Raw genomic sequence first — 25,452 nt, 5'->3', positions numbered from 1 at the left:
CATCCAAGTACTAGTCAAGCCCCTACTTACTTAGCTTCCATCATTCGGCAGAGCCAGGGTACATGTTGATATGGCTGCCGGCATAATATTTGATTATTAGTCAGTGTTTTCCCATGTCAGTTAATCAGTACTGTTGAACAGTGGGGTTCTGCCAGCAATAGTTTTCCTTAATTGTAAAAAAGTTTTGTTTTTGACCTCTTGACAAAGGTCATGCAGGCTGTACCAGGGAGAACTGTTGTCTCAGTTGTTAAAAGGCTTAACAGCTGATACAGAAGCCACATAATAATCATTCCCCCACAGATCTGTCTATGCAAATAGTGATAATGATAAAAGCTCCAATATAAATTCTCTTATCCCATTTGGTTGAAAAAAAATCAACTATACAAAGAGAAGTCAAGTATTTCTGCTCAATGTAACCATGAAGGATAAAGCAACATTACATTAAAAGGTTACAAAGAAGCCTTTGAAATCAGCCTCCTTTAATTTATCCGCTACCATTGTGTCCATTCTCCTGCAGTACTGTGCCTCCTCCAAGATCCTTCCTTCATCTCTTGCCTGGGGAGCCTGCCGTGCCTCCAGAGGCCTCCACTTCAGAACAAAAATGGCATTAATGAACTCTTTAGTCTACTCACATGCCTTTAGGAAAAGTGCTGCATTAAAAAAAACCCCAAAAACCCCTCTAATGTTGTGTTTTTTTTCTTCATTTTCTGAAGAAATAGGGGGCAATGCTGAGTCACTCATCTTCTCATGATGAAGGGATGGATTTTGACTCCATTATCCCCATTGAGTTTGCACGGTGGCCCAGTGGTTAGCACTGTTGCCTCACAGCAAGAAAGTCCTTTGTTCGAACCCCAGGCTGTCCCAGGTCCTTTCCATGTGGAGTTTTCATGTTCTCCCCATGTCTGCGTGGGTTTCCTCTGAGTGCTCTGGTTTCCTCCCACCATCAAAAAGACATGCATGTTAGGGTTAATACTTCTGTCTGTGTCCCTGAGCAAGGCAATAGAAAGAAGAACTGGAGTTGGTCCCCAGGGGCTGCAGCTTCCCAAAGCTCCCATACAACAGGATGGGTTAAATGTAGAGGATGAATTTTGTTGTATGCTTGCTTATAGTGACAAATAGTGTCTATTCTTGAGTTTGGAATGTGGGCAGGCACAGGGAGTAAGGTCATCTCGCTCTGACTGTAAGGAAGGAGGGGTGATGGTGGGACTTGGATGAGCTCGGGGGCTCGCACTCTGCATTCTCTTTAAAGCTGTGCCATCCCGTGCAAAAAGGAATTTTGAATGCCGCTCCTGCATATTTAATACACAACTTGTTTCACAGATGTTTCTCCAGACATTTTCTGCCTGATAAAACAGGTTATATTATTTTTTAATCAGCTAACATCTCCTGTTGTTATGAGGATAGCTACATGGGCCATCAGAGTTGCTTTGATGTGAACATTGACAGATACATACGTAAGCCAAAGTGACAGGAGAAAGGAATGCAAACATAATGCTTATATGCAACACTGAGTGTCTTAATGAATGCTGCAGGTAATAAAATAAAAGTTAGTACAATAACTTGGATCTACCTAAATATATATATTTAAAATGAGCTAACGTCCACAGAAGCCAAATTAAGCTGGCATCTACAGGGGAAAATAAATAAATAAACCGGATAGCCGAGATTCCCCATAATATTAGCTCAGTGATTGTTGCCCCCCCCCCCTTATTTATTTATTTATTTGTTTGGCTTTCTATCATTAAGTAATATATATTACAGATACACACGGTCTGTCCAGGGTGTCTCCCCGCCAGCCGCCCAATGACTGCTGGGATAGACTCCAGCATCCTGTGACCGGAATTCGAATAAGCGGCTTGGATAATGGATGGATGGATGGATGGATGGATAATGTATATCAACTAACAATAACCGCTTAGCATTCTTCAGTGTAGCCCTACCTGGTAGAGACCCCATTTACACCTATGATTATGGATACCTCGGGAGAGGAGTAGGCTACGGGAGTAAACCCCTACAGAAAATCTATATCCACAGTGCTGTTGTTTTTTTGTTTTTCTTGCCCTTTTGTATCTGTTAAGTCAGAGAGTACTGCTGGCGTCGTGTGTGGCTGCTTCTTCTCCCTCTCGTAGCCCCCCTTCCCATCCACCCCTGTGTGTTTGTGCTGTTTATCTGTTGTCTTGTTTCACCACCGTTTATTGTAAAGCGACTTTGAGTGTTAGAAAAGCACTATATAAGTTTATTATTATTAATTATTATCATGTAGTCTGTATGCGGATAATTTATCTGGTTCAGTGGTGCAGTCCAATCTGAAGTATGCCATTTAGTCAAACAACAAATTTAAGCATGAACCACTCCTACAGCAGTTGTGAATGCAATTTATGCAAAACAACTGGCTGTTTCTGTTGCCTCAAAGTTGTTGAAAGGACCTCTTCAATGATGTATTTAATATCACCTTGTGTTTTAGATAACAGACAGACTTGCCATTTTCCCAGTCGACCGTTTTCTTTGCAGAAATACTCCTGAAATTTGAGATATGATCAACAATGCGGACACAATTCTGATGGTATGAATGCAAAGGGCATGATCGGATTGTTCATTATCCAGCTATCCCATCCAGAGTGTAAGATAATCGATCTTTATAGGATGTAAATGTAGTCAGTCTTGTCATTTTTTTCATTTTCTTTTTAATAAATAAAAAGAGACTCAAGTACATCTTTTGCCCCAAAGTATGCCGACTAGTTCTGAAAGTCAAGTTTTAGATTCTTTATCTTCTACTTATCATATTCTCTTACAGGATGTCTTTTAAGAGATTTGTGATCTTGTTATTGATGCCCTCTAGACTAACCAAATGGAATTGCCCAAACATTTTCTTCTTCTTCTTTTTTTTGGGTCTTTCCCCCCTGTTTCTCCCCAATTGTACCTGGTCACCGCTCCACCCCCTCTGCCAATCCGGGGAGAACTGCAGACTATCACATGCCTCCTCCAATACGTGTGGAGTTTCCACCCACTTCTTTTCACCTGACAGTGAGGAGTTTTGCCAGGGGGACGTAGCACATGGGAGGGTCATGCTATTCCACCAGTTCCCCCTCCCCCTTAAAACAGGCACCCCGACCGACCAGAGGAGGCGCTAGTGCAGCGACCAGGGCACATACCCACATCTGGCTTCCCATTCGCAAACAGGGCCAATTGTGTTTGTAGGGACGTCTGACCAAGCCCGAGGTAAAACGGGGATTCGAATTGGTGATCTCTGTGTTGGTAGGCAACAGAATAGACCGCTACACTACCCAGACGCCCATCAGCCAAAAAAAATGTAACAAAATTTTCAAAGATACTAAAATGGCCAAGGTGAAATTACTCAACCGTAAAGTTCTGTAATTCAAATTTCAACCATCTCCCCTTATCTGTGCACACATGCACTTTGCAGCTCTTAAAGGTGCAGTGTTTCATTTCTACCTAAATGCTAACCTTTACCACTCAGCAAGCTGTAAACAACAGTGAATGATATTTAAAAATTAAAATTGCTTTTTGAAGTGGTGGCTGAGTGATATGAAAATTATTTAGATATCCCAAATATAACCAAAATGATGGATGATAAATATCACCTGGTACTACATTGCGCTCTTGCCTTTAGCCCTCTCCCAGAACAGCCTTCTCTTTTTCCTCCTGGATTGGATCATCCAGGTGGCATGATACATATATGTCTGGCCTGTGTGGCAGCACAGGCTAGGTATCTTATATACTCTGATGATTACATCCACTTCTCTAGCTCTTTTGTATCATCATCATCATCAGTTCTGTAACCTATGGAGGTCGTAGGAGCACAGCTGATGCCTCATCTAGTCTCTTCCTCTGTTCCCTATCCATCGCAACTCTCCCTGCCTCCACTACACTCATCTGTAGCCATTCTCCGATGTTGTTTACCCAGGTTTTTCTCAGTCTCCCTCTCTTCCTTGTCCCTTCTACCAGGCTTTGCAGGATGTCCTTTGCAAGTGTCCTTTCTGTTTGGCAAACACGCCAAAACCAGTTTAATTTCCTTTTTTTGTTTTGTTTTACCCATTGTCAGTAAACTATCATGGTGACCAATAGCTTCCTTAACTCTGTTCAGCACTTCAATGTTGGTGACGTGTGCTGTGTTTGGGATTTGCAGCATTTTTCTGTATGCTCCAAGTTCAAAGGCTTGTATTTTTTTCTCCATAGCTTTTGTTTTTTTTTTAAAATTTATTTCTGATTTTTCCCTTTTTTCTCCCAATTTAGTGGCCAATTGATCCCTATTTTAATTCAAACACCCACCCTCGTATTGCATGCCTTCGCCAACTGCATCTCTCCGGCCGGCAGTCTCGAAGGAAAGCGCCTCCCCACTTTCGTGACAAGGCGAATCCAAGCCGAACCACTGTTTTTCCGACACACACAGAGACGCATTCACATGACGAACACAAGCCGACTCCGCCCCCCTCCCGAAGACAGCGTTGCCAATGATTGCTGCTTCATCGAGTCCGGCCATAGTCGGATCTGACGAGACCGGGGCGCGAACCTCAGTCCCCAGTGGGCAACTGCATCGACACCAAGCCGATGCTTAGACCGCTACGCCACCGCGGACCCTCCATAGCTTTTGTTAGAGTCCAGGATTCTGCACCATATAGAAGAATTGCTATTATGATGGTGCGGAGCAGTTGCATTTTTGACTTCATTCCAAGTTTTTTATCTTTCCAGATCGTGTTGAGCTTGGTCATTGTGTTTGTTGCAATGGCGATTCTGCTCCTAATTTATTTTTCCGATCTTCCGTCTTCGTTAATCACAGATCCGAGATATTTGAAAGATGTGACTTCCTCAAGTTTTTCGCTGCCAATAATGATTTCCGTGTTCTGATCTTCAATCTCTCCAGTCGCCCTCCATGGGTGATCTTTTGTTGCAATGATTTTGCTTTTTTGAGTACTGATAACATACCCATGCCCTTAGCTGCCTTGTCTAGTCTTCTGGTTATTTCAGCTAGTTCTTCCCTGTATAGTTATATTTTATATTTATAGTTATCCATCCATCCATTATCTGAACCACTTATCTTGCTCTCAGGGTCGCGGGGATGCTGGAGCCTATCCCAGCAGTCATTGGGCAGCAGGCAGGGAGACACCCTGGACAGGCCGCCAGGCCATCACAGGGCCTATTTATAGTTATATTTTATATTTATGTTATTAATTAAAAACTACTCAAGCAAGCAGAAAAAATTGAATGGAGAGGAAATGGAACCCTAGCATGCTTGGTGACATCTGCCATTTTCAAACCCCATGGAGACATCCATTTATTGCAATTGTTGCATCGTAAGCTGAGGATTGTGAGGGCAAGCCAATTTTTTTTTAACCTTCAGTGAAAAATACAACAACAAAAATAACAAAACAATCACCCCAGCTCCTCTCTTTTGAGTGCAGAAATCTGAGGAATCAGTTTGGGATTAGACGTTGATTCAGTCACAACTATTCTGCAACACCTGCTGACATTTCAACAGGGAAATTAATTTTTTGCATACAATTAAGCGTTAGCTTTGCAATGGCTACTGAGGATGTGTTCAGATCCACTTGCCACAAACACATTAGTTGGTTGTTCTCATGAATACTAGCTAGCTAGCTACCGTGGAGGTATCAAATAAAAATCAGCTGGGGGGGAAAAATACTTGAAAAAGTTGATATTTGCTCTGTGGTTGAATAGTCAAAAAAAAAATTACATCCTCTGTCCTTTCCTTACCACTTTTCCTTGACCTCGATGGAAAACGTAACGATGTCAAGGACATATATGTGAAGGAAAATTCATGAGGATTTAGGAAGAGACAACTGCGGTGCTAAGAGAATCCGACTGCACTTACAATTTTACAATTTCATTTAGCAGATACTTTTATCCAATGTCATGTACATCTGAGCGTTGATACAACACAAACATTGATCGAGTCAGGAGACAACAATGCAAGTAATTGAAAAAAAAAAAGTTACACTTGGGCCATGTAATCATGCGATGCCGGATGTTACTGACGTGGATCTGCTGTGGTGAAACTACAATGTTCTGAAGATGGGCTACTAAAAGCACATCTTGGATACCTCACCTCATGTGTTCTTACCGTGTTGCTTCATGCAGGCTATATAAATGTGGACAACCCAGTGAGAAATGAGTGAAAAATGTTACTTCATTACAAAGCTTGGAATTGAAATAAAACAGGAATATAGGCTGGTCACAAGGGTGAAACGAAATGGTTGTCACACTGAGAATGGTTGCTTACGATCACCCTCCTACCCACTCATATTTATCAACATGAATCCCAATTAGTATGACTCTGAAAATAATTAAGTGTATGCAAGATATGCATAATATGTTGGGTGTATAAATCTACTACTGTACATATCACCATTCTCAAGTTTCAAACATGTTGAATTACAAAAAAAGCATCTGGCTAAAAACGTCTCATATCTATTTTGTTTTTGTTTTTTGAAAGACAGCCTACTATGTTATGGTTATTATGCTGATTATGATCTGATTATAAACCTATGCATATAATAGCTGAAGAACCACCACTCAACTCAGTTTAACACCTTGAAATGTTGACTTGATTGTGCTTTGAAGTTGTTATGGCTGATACAGGCTGTGGATGTATAATGTGACAAAATAGTTGATTCCCCAAAGATATTACTGTCTGATAATCAAGCCCGATTTCCTTCATCAACTGCCTGTAGGTCCAATTTAGTTTAATTCACCATACCCATTTATAATAACACCATTTAAACCCACAAATACACTTACTCCCAGCCTGTTTTGGCTGCATTTCTCTTCCTGCTGAAGAGATGATCAAAGGCAAGGATTTCAGCATCTGTGACTGAAGTAAAATTAATGAATGATAGGCTATTCCTAAAGGCTGGCAATACAACAACGCTCAAAATGAAGTAATAACTAATGCAAACTGAGCATAAGTTATGCTACAATGTTAACTTCACTTTGATCATTTCACAACAGCAGTGTACATTTCATAGTTTGCTAACGGGTGTTAAAAGGTAAAAATATATATGTAAGCATATAAGCAAGTTATGGTATAACATGGAAAATGCTTGATAAGCAATGGTACATGATGATATGCATCCCTTCTCGGTCATATTGATTTTGGTTTTGTGAAAGGCCGAATAGTGTGTCGCTTTTAATGTTGCTGCTGCAAGGAATTTTGGGATGGCATTATCTCCTTTCCTCTCTTAAAGCATGGTCCAGAGTACCCTATGTTAAAGGAGATAAGAAAGAAAGCAATGAAGCACCTCTCCTTAGCATTTAGAGAATTTGACCAGCTCTTATCATGGCTGCCACTTAGATACTTCCGGGTCATTTCACTCAGTTAGGAAGCTTCCTAAGCAAAAAAGACTATTTGACCACATCTCTGGACTTTGTTGCAGAAATAAGATGGCAGGGAACCCTGGCATTAGATTTGCTGTTGTTCTATGCTTCCTCTGTTAACATTAAAAGGCTTTGCAAAGAATTGGGTGAATGATAAGAAGCATGAAAAAAAAAGGTTTAGATGACTAGGATTTGTAGACAAAATCAAAATTGACTGGTGATACAAGATAGAACTGTGCAGCTGGAGGATTTCTACTGATATGCACAGCACAAGGACAATAATAATCTGATCTGGATGATTTGCATGTCTGGGAGATAGGTTTGCATGAGAAGCCCTCATGGGGTATGCATGTGTACAGTTTAAATTGTATTGTGCACAAATTGTTATTTTCATAAATAATTAAAAAAAACTTTTCATGGGGGCGTCCAGGTAGCATAGCAGTCTATTCCATTGCCTACCAACATGGGGATTTGCGGTTTGAATCCCTGTGTTGCCTCCGGCTTGGTTGGGCATCCCTACAGACACAATTGGCCGTTTCTGCGAGTCGGAAGCCAGATGTGGGCATCTGTCCTGGTCGCTCCACTAGTGCCTTTTCTGATTGGTCGGGGTGCCTGTTCGGGGATGAGGGGGAACTGGGGGGAATCGTGTGATCCTCCCACGTGCTACGCCCCCTTGGCACAACTCCTCACTGCCAGGTGAGAAGAAGTGGCTGGTGACCTCATATGGATCGGAGGAGCCATGTGGTAGTCAGCAGCCCTCCTTGGATCGGCAGAGGGGGTGAAGCAGTGACCGGATTGGTTGACTGAAAGAATTGTGGGTGTATTTTCAATTTTAGGGTACTTAGAAAGTTTGGCCTGCAACAAAAATAAGAACACAGCATGTCCATATAGACCACTGTAACAGTTTTTAGACCTTTAACATTTTAGCCTCCCAGTCCTCCTTGATGACATGGCTGTGAAGTCAGTTTTGCAGAATTGTTTGCTGGCTGTAAGTCAACACTGTAAATGTGATGATATAATGATTTACCCACTAAGGTACATAGCCCACGTAGGCTTAGAACCAACCCACTGGAGAGTGAAATAATGCCACTGTTCATGAAATGTGTTTGGTTATGGTTTGATGCATAATGTATGATTCTGTTGGCTGGTCTGCAGCATGAGGTTCCCTGGCTGAAATAGATTGTCACACGTCGACCAAAATTAATTCTAAAATTGTAAATAGTTATTATAGTATGCCTTTGAAATTATGCAAAGAATCTAACTTTTCTGCTTGTACACGCGCAGTGTCAAAATGAAAGCCTAACCTGATTTTTATATGTTGGCATTGAGTCATCAAAACACACTTAGAATGTTAAAATTGATATGTTTGGCTTTATTTTTTAGTATTTTAATGATCTTTGTGTTACAAGGTCTGATTTTACTGGTTAAAACCTAATGGCAATTAGATTGCTAAAAACATTTTCTCTACTTGACCTTACTGGAAAAAAAAATCTTACTATGCTGAGACATTTTTGTTTGTAAATGAAACAGAAAATGTTAATACAAAATATATTCTCAAGGCTCTTAAAATGGACACACACCTCACCTTAGCTGCACCTTGAGATCATGTCCATGAATATCACACACCGAATCGGAGACAAGGGACAACCTTGGCAGAGTCCAACACCCACCGAAAACGTGTTTGACTTTGTGCTGAGAATGCGGACACAGCTCTCACTTTGGTTATACAAGGACCGGATTGTGTCCATTTTGGGAACCTCAGAATTGCATCTCTGCTCTTTGCAGATGATGTGGTTTTGTTGGCTTCATCAGAACACAACCTCAAGTGCACACTGGGGTGGTTTGCAGCTGAGTGTGAAATCGCCGGGATGAGAGTCGGCACCTCCAAGTCTGAGGTCATGATTCTCTACCAAAAAATAATGGCTTGTTCCCTCCGGGTTGGAGATGAGTTGTTGCCTCAAGTGAAGGAGTTCAGGTATCTCAGGGTCTTGCTCGTGAGTGAGGGTAAGGTGGTGCGGAAGATTGACAGGCCGATTGGTGCATTATCAGCAGTAATGTGGACATTGTATCAGACCATTGTAGTGAGGAGCTGAGCCAGAAGGCAAAGTTCTCAATTTACCAGTCAATTTTTTTTCCTACCCTCACCTATGATCATGAGCTTTGGGTAGTGACCAAAAGGGTGAGATCACAGATACAAGCTGCTGAAATGAGTTTCCTCCTTTAGGGTGTCTGGGCTCAGCCTTAGGGTGAGGAGCTCGGACATGCAGAGGGAGCTCGGAGTAGAGCCGCTGCTCTTTCGCGTAGAAAGGAACCAGTTGAGGTGGTATGGGCATCTGATTAGGATGCCCCCTGGGCGCCTTCCTTCAGAGGTTTTCCGGGCATGTTGAACTGGGAGGAGACCTTGGGGTAGACCCAGAAATTGCTGGAGGGACTACATGTTCAGTCTGGCCTGGGAACGTCTTGGGATCTTCCAGGAGGAGCTGGAGGGCGTTGCTGGGGAGAGGGACGTCTGGAGTGCCCTACTTAGCTTGCTGCCACCACGACCCGACCCCGGAGGATTGGCTGATGATGAGATGAGATAAGATTCTTAAGGGACAGCTCATGATGTTTTTCACACTCACCTGATATCATGACGCATTAACTGTCTTATGTGAAGATAATCACATCATATCTAAACTCCACCATGTAACTTGTTAAAAGTAATAAAGTTGGGAGAGAAAAAGGATATTTTGGTTTTGACAATTAACGCTTCTGTACAAAAGAAGTGAAATTGTTGACAGAGCGGTCTGCTTTTTTAATGGGGGGGGGCAAAGCTAAAAATATAAAATAAACAAGATGATACTTTGTAATGAAACATAACCAACATTTTATATATATATAGATAGATAGATAGATATACTACTACTACTTTCAGCTGGTCGCCACAGTGGATCATCCGTTTCCATTTCTTCCTGTCTTCTGCGTCTTCCTCTGTCGCACCAGCCACCTTCATGTCCTCCCTCACCACATCCATAAACCTCCTCTTTGGCATTCCTCTTTTCCTCTTTCCTGGCAGCTCCATATTCAGCATCCTTCTCCTAATATACCCAGCATCTCTCTCCACACATGTCCAAGCCATCTCAGTCTTGCGTCTCTTGCTTTGTCTCCAAACCGTCCAACTTGAGCGGTCCCTTTAATACAATCATTCCTAATCCTGTCCTTCTTTGTCACTCCCAATGAAAATCTTAGCATCTTCAACTCTGCCACCTCCAGCTCCGCCTCCTGTCTTTTTGCCAGTGCCACTGTCTCCAAACCATATAACATAGCTGGTCTCACAACTATCTTGTAAACCTTCCCTTTAACTCTTGCTGGTACTCTTCTGTTGCAAATCACTCCTGACACTCTTCTCCACCCACTCCGCCCTGTCTGCACTCTCTTCTTCGCCTCTCCCCTGCACTCCCCGTTACTTTGGACAGTTGACCCCAAGTATTTAAACTCATATGCCTTCACCACCTCCACTCTTTGCATCCCCACAATTCCACTGTCCTCCTTCTCATTCATCCATAGGTATTCCATCTTGCTCCTACTGACTTTCATTCCTCTTCTCTGCAGTGCATACCTCCACCTCTCCTGGCTCTCCTCAACCTGCACCCTACTCTTGCTACAGATCACAATGTCATCCACGAACATCATCGTCCATGGAGACTCCTGCCTGATCTTGTCCGTCAACCTGTCCATCACCATTGCAAACAAGAAAGGGCTCAGAGCTGATCCTTGATGTAATCCCACCTCCACCTTGAACCCATCTGTCATTCTAACCGCACACCTCACCATTGTCACACTTCCCTCATACATATCCTGCAACACTCCTACATACTTCTCTGCAACTCCCGACTACCTCATACAATACCACACCTCCTCTCTCGGCACCCTGTCATATGCTTTCTCTAAATCTACTATGTATATATATATATATATATATATATATATATATATATATATATATATATATCGATAGACAGACACACATGATGATGACAATGTAACAGGCATGGGCACGAGTCCATAAATACTGGGATGGTATCCGGTGACCCCGTCCATGGGGTTAGTGGTTGTGTCAGGAAGGGCATCCGACATAAAATTTTCCCAAATCAATATGTGGATTGACAAGACCATACTGGACCGGTCAGCGCCTGGGTTAACAATGGCCACCATTGGTGCTGTGCCCTCACAGGGTACCGTTGAAAACTATAAAATCTGCTGTGGTGACCCCTGAGAAACAAGGAACAAGCTGAAAGAAGAAGATATATATGATACAACAGCTTGGGATGTTGGGATATTGTTAACATTTAATTATCCTTCAGAGTGAATTTTGGATTTTTTTTTGGGGGGGGGGGGTTTCTTTCCCTCTTTTTTCCCTCCCAATTGTACTTGGCCAATTACCCCACTCTTCCGCGCCATCCCGGTCGCTGCTCCACCCCCTCTGGTGATCCAGGGAGGGCTGCAGAGTACTACGTGTTTCTCCTTCAATACACGTGGAGTCGCCAGCCACTTCTTTTCGTCTGACAGTGAGGAGTTTCACCAGGAGGGACATAGCGCGTGCGAGGCTCACACTACCCCCCCCCTCCCCCGCCCCCGCCCCCAACAGGCGCCTGGTTGACCAGAGGAGGCACTAGTGCAGCGACCAGGACACATATCCACATCCGGCTTCCCACCCACAGACACGGCCAGTTGTGTCTGTAGGGACACCCGACCAAGCCAGAGGTAGCACGGGGATTTGAACCAATGATCTCCGTGTTGGTAGGCAACGGAATAGACCACTACGCTACCCAGGTGCCTGTTAATTTAGAATTTTGCTAGCTAAGTGCTCAGTGTTGATTGTACAGCGGATAGATGTTGATGGAGAACCTTGTAGTGCATTGACAGAAAATATCAGAGTAATTTTAACATCAGTTTTGAGGAAACATCAAATGTATTGCTATAAATCACATTTAAGCCTCTGGCCCTGCTCTATTGACCTTTCGCAAAGTACCGCCCCAGAACGGTGCTTGTCCAATCCTACCTTAGCAACAGTCCGTCAAGCTTTCAAACACACAACAAAATGCTAAAACAGTGTGCCTATGGAATCTGCAAATCGGATACTAGATATCTGAAAAGTTTGGAGGGGGTTTAATTTTCTTTCCCTTCCCGAAACCCAGAACACAAGAAGCGCAATGTCAGCAATAGATTTCGCAGTATAGCAGACCCCATGGCCAGCTTAATCCATCCAAAATCAACAAAAATACCTGTCTGCTCCAAGCTAAGCTTGCTACTAGCTATTATTGATAGCTAATACAGCTAACGTATTATTACTGTTACTTTTACCCACACAATGCACTGATTTCTTCCTTCATGTTTTGGTGTTTTCCGGCTATTTCCTGGATAGTTCTGAAATGCTTGACAGGCATAGCAACTGTAACTAAGGGGAGCGGGACTTTGCGAAAGGTCAATTCAAATTATTCTTCCTACAAGTTGCAAAACTTAAATGTAAAGATCACTTAACTTAAAAACATAAACACATTGGCTTTGAATACATAAGTGTTTATTCAAAAAAAAATGTAAGAGGATTTTTTTGAGAAGGAAGAAAAGCTATTAATTCATATGAGAACAGTAACACATGAGAATTTTCACAGTGAAAATATCGTTCATGTTTTCAAAGATGTAGCACTCAATGGTCTGCTCTTTGAATATAACTCTTTAATCCCTGGACATTAAGATATTTGCTGTTTGCTATGAAATGACTAACATACTTTTCCACTTGCACTCAATGGCACAATTTTTAACTTTGTTGAAAAAGTGGCCATTTGCTCCCTCAGCTTGGAGAAGTTTTTATGGACTACCTTTTGAAAATGCTGTAGGTTTAATATAAGCCTTTTGGCAAGGTGGAGTCATGCAGAGCTGGGAGGGGGCTGCAGGAGAGCATTTTGTACAGCAGCATCCAAGGCTCAGGAGAGGGGCTGATCAGTGAAACAGTCTTGTAGTAACTTTGAGATGCTGAAAGCATCTAACAATTGAGGGTTTTTTTTTCTTCTTCCCACTACATTCCAGAATTCCTCCTTAAAGGGAAACATTTGCAGATTTTCAACCTTACCTCCATCTTTCTGCAACAGGGATAGCCTGTGGTGGAGCCAGAGCGGGGGCATGGGGGCGGTCGCCCCAGAGCCCACAAGTTCGGGGGGCCCCGTTTGGAGCTCTGTTGCCGAGTTTACAAGCGTCCGTGAACGCACCGGGTCTCGGGACTCCGACGCATTCAGTGACACACTCGTAAAGTCGGCTAATGATGAAAAATACAGTGCAGTACGGGGCCCCTATACATAGATATTAACGGCCCCTTAAAGGCTATAGCCTTTTTTACGACTATTCATGAATGCATCGTAGCTGTGATCCAGCTGTGATTGGTTGTGAAGTATAACTGCGTCACACTGCCAGAAGGGGGAGTGAGTAAGCATTTTTACACTTGACAGAACTGGACAGTTTTATGAGTGAATTTGAGGGAACTTCAAAATGGAGAAGAAAAAACATGAATCAGGCTCATTCAAACGCAAGAAGCAAGAAAGTAAGAAGGAGCTAATTGCGTCGTGTCGTCCTCTTATAAATTATTTTTCATCTCAGTCAGCTGCGACCTCTCAGGACAACCGTGAAGATCAGGTGGCTCCGCCCCCTTTGTGCTGAGACCCACGCTCCGCCCCTGGGGATAGCACATTAAAATGGCCTGCAGTTGTTCTCGATCTCTGGGGTGGCGATGAAACAGATTTTTTTTTCTTCTTCCTGACCACCAAGTGCCATATCGTGGCATCAGTTGGTCGACAGAAACACTACATCCTAGCAGAATTTCTCTCATTTTTTTCCCCACTCCTTTTTCTCTCCAGTTGTATACGGCCAATTACCCCACTCTTCCGAGCCGTCCCAGTCGCTGCTCCACCCCATCTGCCGAACCGGTGAGGGCTACAGACTACCACATTTCTCCTTCATTACATGTGGAGTCGCCAGCCGCTTTGTTTCACCTGACAGTGAGGTGTTTCACTAGGGGGACGTAGCATGTGGGAGAATCACGCTATTCCCCCTAGTTCCCCCTCCCCCACAAACAGGCACCCCGACCAACCAGCGGAGGCACTGGTTCAGCGACCAAGACACATACATGCATCTGGCTTCCCACCCACAGACATGGCCAATTGTGTCTGTAGGGATGCCTAACCAAGCCGGAGGTAACATGGGGATTCGAACTGGTGAACTTCATGTTGATAGGCAACGGAATAGACTACAACACTACTTGGATGCCCAGTTTCTCTAATCTACTCTAAAGACCCCATTCAGAAAAATTCATCCTTATTCTCTCAGCTAAGCTACGTTTCCAATGGTAAAAATATGTCCCACAACATTAGCACAGAGGATTTTGTGGATGACGGTACAGTGTACGGTACAGGTGTTGGTGCAATTAATTCTAGTACTTGTAGGCACTATGGGAAAGACTGTGAATAGGAGAACTCCAATTTCTTCGTCGTTATAGTACGCAGTGAAGATTTTATTGCTTCAATCGACAATATAACTGATTACGCATGTGCACAAAACCATCGGCAAAATTTCCCTTTAACATAAACTGATAATGCCTGAGAAAAGGTACCAGACCTTGGTTTATGATAAGAGGGGTGTCATTTACAAAACTGCTCTTGGGATTAATCCACAATGTTACTTTTAGGATAATTTTCCAAATGGCACGTTTGAGTAATAATAATAATAATAATAACAATGTTAATAAAGATTACCCCAACATAAACTTGTGTATTAAAAAGGATCAAGAATTTAGGGCCTCGGTCAGATTACACAAGTAAACACTACCCTGCAAAAAACCTGCATTATCCGCCGCATAATGCTGTGCTTCACACAATGTATTATATGTTTTTTCCTTTATCATCATTATTATGTTGCGCACATTTTGTTTGGAACTCCTTCATGGACTTTCTAGATGCTAACATTGGCATGGGTTTCTACCTTTGTAAGATAATTTCTTGCTGCAAATTTCATCATGATTCAGCTCTATGAAACAATTTTTAGATTGGAAGAAATCAGATTTCTCATACTCTAGAACATAATGAGGAATTACCACTCGCATGTAGATACCTTTTCAACTGATAACCTTAAGGTATGGTTTGTCAAACAACAGGTGGCAGTTGACTGCAATAATGAAGCGTGAACCTATAGTGAAGGGATCCTGCCTGTGATGTAATCCATTCATACATAAATACATTAATACAGTAAAGAACTGAAAATGTATTACTCACAGGTGACAGGTGACTATCTCACCTATGTTATGTATTTTATATGTAACCAACAGTAGGGCCATATATGTTACATAACACAGTACATCTGTGTGTTACATGTAATGCAGTATGTCTGTGTATTGTAACAAACACTGTGTATGTTTTATGCAACAGTGTATCTGTATGTTATATATAGGGGCGGCAGTAACAGAGCTGTAAACCACAGGGCTGCAGGTCTGAATCCCTGGACTGGCTGAGAAATCCTGGTTTGCCTGACCTGCCAGCCAGATGGTTTCTTGTATCAGGATCCCAGATGTAGTGCCCCTTGGCATGGCACTTCACCCCTGCCGGCCCTGGCAGTGCTGCTGTGCAGCTGACACTGGGCGTCTTCCAGTCTGAACAAGGTAAGCCACAAAATGTAAAGTTTACACTATAATAACAGTATATTTTCTATCGCAAAATCAAGAAAACAGCACCTGACAAACCTTAGATTTCCATTTATGTTGTATATGTTATACAACATCATCTCCACTCACACCCACATTTGACATATCCAATCAATCCACCAATCTTTCAATGAATGAAGGTATACTAAATAAATGTATGTTTCATATCACGTGTCAATATATGTATGTATGTTTCATAAGTCAGTGTTTACAATTAATCTTCTGTAACTCACTGTAGCATTTTTTTAATATTTAATCAGTATTATTTATTATTATTATTTTATTAGCAATCGATTGAAAACTCACCACCATCGGACCAGCCACAATTAATCAATCTTATAATTCCATACATAAAAATGCAAAGTAATGCGTTTTATTATAAAGAACAAGTGAAAATGCATGAGATACATAAAATGAAAATTATAAATATCTTTTCAAACACAAAAACACGGGAATTTAAATTCAGCTAATTTGCATTACTGAAGTTATGAATTCAACATCACTACAAAGCCTAAGAAGAATTTCAAGGGTTACAGTGTTCCTAAAAACATTTCCCCAAGAATGAGTTCATTGTAATTGTACAACACACACTTTGGGATGGCACAGTCATGCTTTCCCAAAGTACATGGAAATCCTTGAGACTTGAGTACTAAATCCTGCACCGTCGCCTTTCATTCACTTCAGTTCTCTTTGGCTGTCCGAGACACCTCTCATATGCAAGCAGAAGGGTAAAACATCTAATTACCAACCTGTTTACCAAGTGTGGAAAAAAAATTGGATGTCTCTGATCATGCAAAGAAGGGCACATTTCCTCATTCAAACAGTATAACAGTTGGACATGGTTGTGAAAAAATATTTACTCTCCTCAAAGTTGTATAATATCATTGAGACATCACAAAGTCCCCACTGGGTGGAGGGGGAATATCGATATGGGTATCCTAATTAGTGTCACTCCAGTCTCTACAATTCAAATCCAACTGTGCTATTTACAGCCCCTTTGTCAGCCAAGTGACAACAAAAGCTGAACTTCAAGGCAGTAGAGCCATTTGACGTGGAGACTTCCTTACAAACAATGAAGTGGAGGATGGATTTGTTCACTTTTACGATGTTTCCAAGCAGATTAGATTAATAACTTTTAGCAGCAATGTTTATGAACTTGAAAGTAAAACCACATATACTATCAACCCAGTACACATTACTGTGTCCAGTTGATCTGCTATTCTCTATTTCTGAGATACTAGCTCCAGAATTTACCACTCTGCAGCATCTCAGCAGCAAACTTTGCTCCTGTTTTTGTATTTGGGAGAAACTTGTTTCCAAAAAAAACCAAAAAAACAACAACAACAAAAACTGTCAAAAGATCACAGAAATGGCATACATAAGATTTTTTGGATTGTAGAATTTTCCTTAGAAACAAGAAGAAACTAGGTACAGTTGGTGCAATGATTGTTAACTCGACAGCCCTTCCTCCGCAACGGGGGATGAAACGTGGAGGCTGGGAATGTAGATGTAGCATGTTGAGAAAAGGAGAGAGGCTTCTTCAAGAGGAAGGTGGTCCAGAGGCTCTACTTTGCTTCCAGGGCTAGGCAAATGTATGTGTGTATCACATTTCAGCAACAAGGCAATTCAAAGTGCTTTACATAAAATATAAATGGCATGAAGACAAAATGTAAAAGCAACATAAGGCAATAAAAAGACATTGAAATACAATTAAAAAGATAGAGGAAAAAGTTACAGTGAAGTGTAAGATCAAAATCAATAGCTTAAAATTTGACTTAATAAAGCCAGCAGCAAATGGGAAAGTCTTCAGCCTTGATTTAAAAGAACTGAGCATTGCAGCAGACCTGCAGTTTTATTGAAGTTACGTGGTGCATAATAACTGAAAGCTGCCTCTCCATCTTTAGTTTTTTTTCTTTTTTCTTATCCAGCCAATTAACCCACTCTTCTGAGCTGTCCCGGTCACTGCTCCACCCCCTTTGCCAGTCCGGGGAGGGCTGCAGACTACCACATACCCCCTCCAGTACATGTGGAGTTGCCAGCCACTTCTTTTCACCTGACAGTGAGGAGTTTCGCTAGGAAGACGATTTTTTTTTTTTTTTTAGAGAGACCTGTAAAGACGCCGTTACCGTAGTTGAATCGACTGAAGATAAATGCTAGCAGCTCAAGGGCAAAGAAAAATGAGTGGAGAAGTGTGGGATAATTGGACAACTGGGTCATGAATATCCTTCTGGCTACCTTTCTTGTCATGTTGTGCTTCTTTCTTAAGTTCTACTTAGAAATATAGAGTCGGGGGTGCCCTGGCTGCTCACCTGGTCGAGCGGTACTGCATAAGGCTAAGTCCTTACTGCAGCAGCCTGGATTTGAATCTGGCCCGGGCCCTTTGCTGTATGTCATCTCCTTGCTCTCTCTACTATCACTATCAAAATTCAAATATAAAGCCGAAATAAAACTTTCCTGTGTAAATTAAAATCATTGGACTGGACTTTTAAGTTCATGGTAGTCGATACCCACCTTACGGTGAAGCAACACTGGAAGCAGCAAAACCGCCTGGTACTGCTTCCACTTGCTACCATTTGGAGTCTGTGGCCATGTTGTCTTCGCTATAGACATCAGAAGCATCTTTGAGAAAAAATAAGAGTGAAAATGTTGCTCATGTAGGCAGGCGGGCCATGTCATGTAGTTACCAAACAGTTTGCATAACAGTGGCTCAATGCTGATGCTTGTTTCATTAATGAACACAGTATAGGCTAAACTTAAGTTTGAAAGTTCAGTCATGGTGAATTACATCTCGAGGTCTTACAAATTGTTGTTCTTGATCATTAGAGTTCATTGACGGAATAGCAAAGCCCCCCCGAACATCAACTTAATAGAGAAAAATTGTGATGCAAATCCTCTGAAGATTGGCACTGCATAGGGATGCAGTATATTTTTTAAACACTGTAGTCCAGTGTTTTCTAATGCAGGATACTAGAGCATTTTTCCCTTTGATAATTTTGGGGGAAACTCATTTTCGGAGCAGGTTGACAGGAATGCACAGAGACGGACATCAGCCATGTCCTGTGAAGTAGCTAGTATTGAGTAATGCATATTGAAAAGGACTTGCCACTAACACACCGCAGTCTAACAGGTAGCAAATATTCAGAGTGTGGAGGGGCACAAGTTGGACTAAACTATGAAAGGTGCAACACAACAAATCAAATCATTGACTTACATCTAAATTTGTGATGTAAAGAAAAACAACAATTTGTACCCATTTCTGAGACAACGTATACTATCTGCTTCTGTTTGGCAGATACCTCGCACACCACAAACCACCCAGAAAGCGGGATTTTTTTTTCCTCCTCACCACTGGAATGTCCCTCGTGTTGGTTCTCACTGCCTTCTTCTCACTTGACCCTTGTTCACCCTTGGCATCACTGCCGCTGCCAGTACAGCCTTTCACTCCTTCCTCATCAATTCTCTGTGACAGAACTGTGGTCTTTGTGGGTTGTTCTGGCTCTGTATCCAGCACAAAGAAGCCAATATTAATATTACATCCGCTGGCACTGTACTATGTGTACATACGAGAGTATATAAATTATGTGCATAAACCCCCATACTTTTTAAACAATCAAAAACGGTAACAAAGCAATTGGGTAGTAAAAATAAACTTTAAGATACATGAATAAACTAAGGGTTGTTGATTGTCACTTCTTTTTTTTGTCTTTTACCTAACTATAAATAACCTATCAAAAGAAAAAAGTTTCCTATGTTAAAGCTGCTCTAAGGAATTTCAGATGTTCGTTGACTTTGTTTGCTTTTTTGGAGTAGACAAAAGAACGCCTTTAAATCACAAAGGTTCTGCCTTTTGTTGCAAAGATCTACTTTCATCCTCTGGTAGCATGTGCATTATTTTTGGAGAGAAGAGTGGATGAGGTAGTGGTGTAGGAATGTAGCTCAAAGTGGGGATAAGCAATTTTGGGTAGAAGTTAGCACAAGCTAGCTATATTTCGTTAACATACTGCAAAAGAATCTGCCCCCTCAATTCTGCCTAAAACCCTCATGAATGCGCAAACTGATTGACAGCAAGAGAGAACCAATAGAGATCCCCGCTTGCAAAGAACTCTCCTGATTTGATGATAAGGTATGGGTACAGATAAAATCTTCTGTCTCCATTTACAGTGCCTAGGGCAGCCACAGAGACCTTTTTTTCTTCTTCAATGCATCTATCTACTTGATAGCTTTCAGGATTAAAAGAAAGTATGACCAAATATATATAAAAAAAATTCTAAATCAAAATCGCTGATAGAAACTTTAATGGAAAGTTGTAAGGATATTTGCTTGCGCTCAGTGAGGTTTACTGGAGTCTAGTGTTGGATGTGGAAAACGAGTGGTCTGCCAGAGAAATTGTCTAGATGGATCAGAAGCAGGTACCAGAAGAAAGCAAGATTGAACAGGGTCCAGAGAAAGCCAGCCATGACCTCCCAGGTAAAGGTGTTTTTATAGGGGACTCAGTCTGCCCGCCCTGGGTCACCCCTCCAAGGCAGGTATTCACTTGAATACAAAATAGATTAATTTTTATGCATGCTATTTTCATAGACCTTACTGGATCAGTTATTGTATACTTTTGACAGTAAAATTGAGAATTCATAGGAAAATGAGCAGAATGATACCAAACCCCCCCCTTTCCCCCCCACTTGTATCCGGCCAATTACCCCACTTTTCTGAGCCATCCCAGTCACTGCTCCACCCCCTCTGCCAATCCAGGGAGGGCTGCAGACTACCACATGGCTCCTCCGATACATGTGGAGTCACCAGCCACTTCTTTTCACCTGACAGTGAGGAGTTTCACCAGGAGGACATAGCACGTGGGAGGATCACGCTATCCCCCCAGTTCCCCCCCCCACCCCCTGAACAGGCACCCGAACGACCAGAGGAGGCGCTACTGCAGCGACCAGGACACATGCCCACATCCAGCTTCCCACCTGCAGACATGGCCAATTGTGTCTGTAGGGACGCCTGACCAAGCTGGAGATAATGCGGGGATGTACACCGGTAATCCCCATGTTGGTAGGCAACGGTATAGACTGCCACGCCACCTGGATGCCCGTAGACAATATTTTGTTTGTGGAATTTTGTTGCTGTGAAGAGTGGCTTGCGCTGACTCTTCCTGTGTGTATAGTGTTCCAAAAGTTTGAATATCTAGTGTTCAAGCACGGTTTGTATGAAGGGGAAAATTTCAGCTCAGGTGCCTTACTGTCTTTGTGAGGGAGATATGGTAATCCCTGTAACAGCAGTCCGCCAGATTATCGGCATTGTCTCTGGCCCTTTGGCCCAGCAGGGCAGAGAAGTAGGTGTTATGGTGTTGGTTAGTCTGTGTAGGAGGTCCACTTGATCAATTAGAAGCTACCTTTATTCTTTTGTTATCATAACACCAAGGTTTTGACTGCAGTGCCAGTCATGTGAGTGTGTTAAAATGTGTACTCTATGAGGAAAGCAGGGATTGGCCCCTGTTGTGATTGATGTTTTGGAAAAATAGGTTAAACATATAAGGCAATTGGGTAATGCATCTGTACTTGTTGCTAATTATCCCATCTGTGTGCCATAAATAATTTCGTCAAATTTTATGTGAAATTCGACCCAGGGCCCAGCATTTGAAATCCTTATAAAGCAATATCAAATCTTCTTACTGATGGTCTCATTTGATTATGTCAGTCGTGTAGGGGCATCAAAGTTGAATTGAGACTGATAAATAATCAGTGAAAAACCCCTTGTAGCAGCCTTAGTGTAAAATGCATGGCTCCAAAGCTATTTTCATGTGATAATTGTGGTGCAAAGGCTTGGGTCTTCATGTATAAAACTTTTCTTAAATTCTAAACTAAAAAGTTACATAAGCACAAAATGGAAAGATGGTGTACATTCAAAAATAATTGGCTCTATAAAACCCTGTGTATGCCATTTCCTGTGTCATTGAAATTGAAATTGTGTGCACGTGCACACACTTCTCATCCCCATCTTGTTACCGCTCAAAGGTAGCTGTAAATGGATGTTTAAACACCCTTTTTGAATATTCAGTATGCAGACTGATAGCCGATGTTTCTCAGTAAGCTCTTTCTTAACTAAAATAGCAATGTCTGAATGGAAACATAAAAAACACAATTTCACGGACTGTGAAATAAAGACACTGGTCTCTATTTCTCTTTGAAGAAGGCATGACAATAACAATAAAATTGAAAACACTAATTGTGCATACAAAGCGTTGCCATGTACAAGTTGAACGCCCAGATAGATTCACAGCGAGAAGGTTATTTTTAGGTTATGTAGCATGACAGGTACGACAGGCCACTCATATGTTTTGCATTAGATTTTTAAATGTGGCATAGTATGTGCATGTCAGCGTTGCATGCCTGATTACATTTATTCACTAATTTATTCATTCATTTTTGTTACCTGCATAGTCCTGTTCGGCGTTGTGGGAGGTTGAAGTCTGTTTTAGATTTATCTTTCAGTAAATAACCTGTGCAGAGAAACCATGGATTTGCTGTGTTGGGGAACTAGTAAATTTTGTGATGCTTTTGCACACAACTTCTCTTTGGAAGACAGAGAGTCCATACTGTCCTCCTCGCCCTAGCCAGTAATGGGTCTAGGGTCATTTATTTTTCTGTTTTGGTGTCCATAACTCCAGCAATAACTTGGACGCTACCTTCTCTATAGCCGCCATGATGATGATGAATGACCGAAACATGGGAACCTCCCCAACACTGTTCATTTCTTCTGATTCATCCCGATTATCTTCCCCCTCCGACTTCCTTCCTCCCTAGTTGTTGTCATGAGTATCAAATGTGTGGTGTCCTATCCTAGTACCAAGACACATCAAGCAGTGATCATCTAGTATAGCTATTACAATCCTAAATGATTAAAAATATCATATAGCCTGATCTCAGCATTAACCATGATATCAATCATGAAATTATATAGACATCAATCCATTTCCAACCTGGAGCAAGTCTTGCTCTGTAATCCCTCAAGGAGTGAGTTGTTGCAGGAACACAACAGTGGAAGCATGAGAGAGCTGGAGAGAAGTGCATGAAAGAAAATGGAAAAAGGTCTATCACTGTACTGACTGACTGTTCTGGGATTGTCTTTTCATAATGGAAGGTGTTTTCAGACCTTTCTCAAAACATTACGAGCCTGTTGGTGCCAAAAAAGAGCTCTTTTAAGTGGCTGTTATTTGGCGGGTGCTATTGTCCTGAAAAATTATATTCTAGCTTGGTGCACAGCAGTCAGTTGATGCTAACATGCTCAGTAGTGGATCAATTTAAGGATTCTCTTACCCATCATTTGGTTTAGGATAGGAAAATAGGGCTTAGATTTAAAAATGCCGAAGTTTTCCACATTCACCAATGTGTTGTGGAAATTGAGCAAAACCCAAATGGTTTGTTTTGTTCAGTGCCGTGGACGGGCACTTGCGTTGCTGTGTTAAAAGTAGTAGGCCTGTCAGATAGCATTTGAAATTCGAATGTACATTCGAATTATGGTAATAATATTCGAATTTGAATATGAAAATATGAAATTCGATTTTTTGTAATATATTTTTTTAATATATTTTTTCCCCCTTATTAATATTATTATTATTAATGCACACACGTTTAAATGGAAATAAATGATGGTTTCGTGAAACGTATTTTATGAAAATAAGCATAGCCTACATCCGTAGTAAAACCGGAAATTAAAAAGCTCTTGTCAGTTCCCACGCCGAGCGGGCGGGCTCATAGAACACAGGAAATGGCGGAATCCGAGAAGAACGTTGGCTGTGACCCAAGCGCTAGCACTAGCACTAGCACATCTCCTGCGAGAGTCATTCATACTCCACAACATCTGAGAAGTTACGTATGGAAATTCTTTGGGTTTTGGGCTGTTAATGGGAAAATCGAAGAGAGAACCCGTGACAAAGTTGTTTGCAAAATATGCAAGACAGAACTGTCCTACCGCACCACCACTACCAACCTGAGCAATCATCTCGATGCTAAACATCCCGAAAAGCTAGCAGACGATTCCGTAACGTTTACCGGTACGTCAACTCCTGCCCAGGCCAAGCAACAACGCCTGGACAACTTTACAAGAACGCCCACCTTATCTGCTGCGAAACAAGAAGCGTGCACCCAGAAACTGGTGTATCACATATGCAAAGACATGAGGCCCATCAGCACCGTTGAAGGGGTAGGATTCAGGGCATATAGTGAGGAACTTGAACCAAGGTACAAGGTACCCTGTCGTGCCACTGTCACAACTCGCATCGAAAAAACCCACAAGTACGCAGTGGCCAAAATGAAAGAAACACTGAAAGACACTTATATCGCAATAACCACAGACGGATGGACCTCTACCGCAACCAAGTCATTTGTAACAGTGACGGCCCATTGGATAGACGAGGACTGGGAACTACATGAATCCGTTCTCAAAACGAAAGAGCTCAAGGAGAGCCACACAGCAGAGAATGTAGGCGCGTGCATTCAATCCGTCTTGGATGAATACGGTATCACAAAGGAGCACCTGATTGCTGTCACTACCGATAACGCGGCGAACTATGTAAATGCAGTCGAGACGCATCTGGAGACTGTGAACGTGCCATGCGTTGCGCACACTGCCAACTTGGCTGTGCGTAAAGGCCTCGCTGTCAGAGCCATCGAAACGGCCATAAGCCGACTGAAAGCAGCAGCCACACATTTCCACAAATCCCCGACCGACAAGTGCCTTCTCGAAGAGAAACAACGACTTCTGGGGTTGACACCCCTTTTGCTCATCAACGACTGCCCAACCAGGTGGAACAGTACATATGACATGATCAAGAGGGCATCGGAACAGCAAGCGGCGGTGTCAGCTGTGATATTCGAAAAGAAGCTGGCCAAAATGGAGCTGTCAACGGGCGAGTGGTCCCTCATGGAAAAGGTAGGCCTGTAAATATTTAGCTCAGTAGTTTTGTGAATGATTTTAGCAATGTTTTCCCTTGTATTTATTATTTCAATTTGTCAGGCTATAGTTTATTTTCATAGCGAACGGTGACTAATTGCGGTGGGGCGGGGGTTAGATAGGCTATTTAAAGCTTGGATAGGCTAATGCAATGCTTACAATTAACATTTTAATTTGTATGAAAACGTATATTTGACTTTTCCCACAGGTAGAAGAGGTTCTTCGTCCTTTTAAGGTTGCAACCGAAGCTATGTCGACCGACAAGTACCCGACAGCCTCCGCTGTCCTCCCTCTTCAGCATGTCTTGCTATCACAGATGAACAAAGGTGCATCGGCTAGCGATCCACCTGCCGTAGGAGAGATGAGAGCGAAGATAACCACCGACTTACAGAAGAGGTACGGTGAAGAGAGGCAGGCATTTCTTCTTC

Source organism: Lampris incognitus, chromosome 5 (genome assembly GCF_029633865.1).
Source record: "Lampris incognitus isolate fLamInc1 chromosome 5, fLamInc1.hap2, whole genome shotgun sequence".
NCBI lineage: Eukaryota > Metazoa > Chordata > Actinopteri > Lampriformes > Lampridae > Lampris > Lampris incognitus.
Note: the sequence above shows the minus strand (reverse complement) of the source record.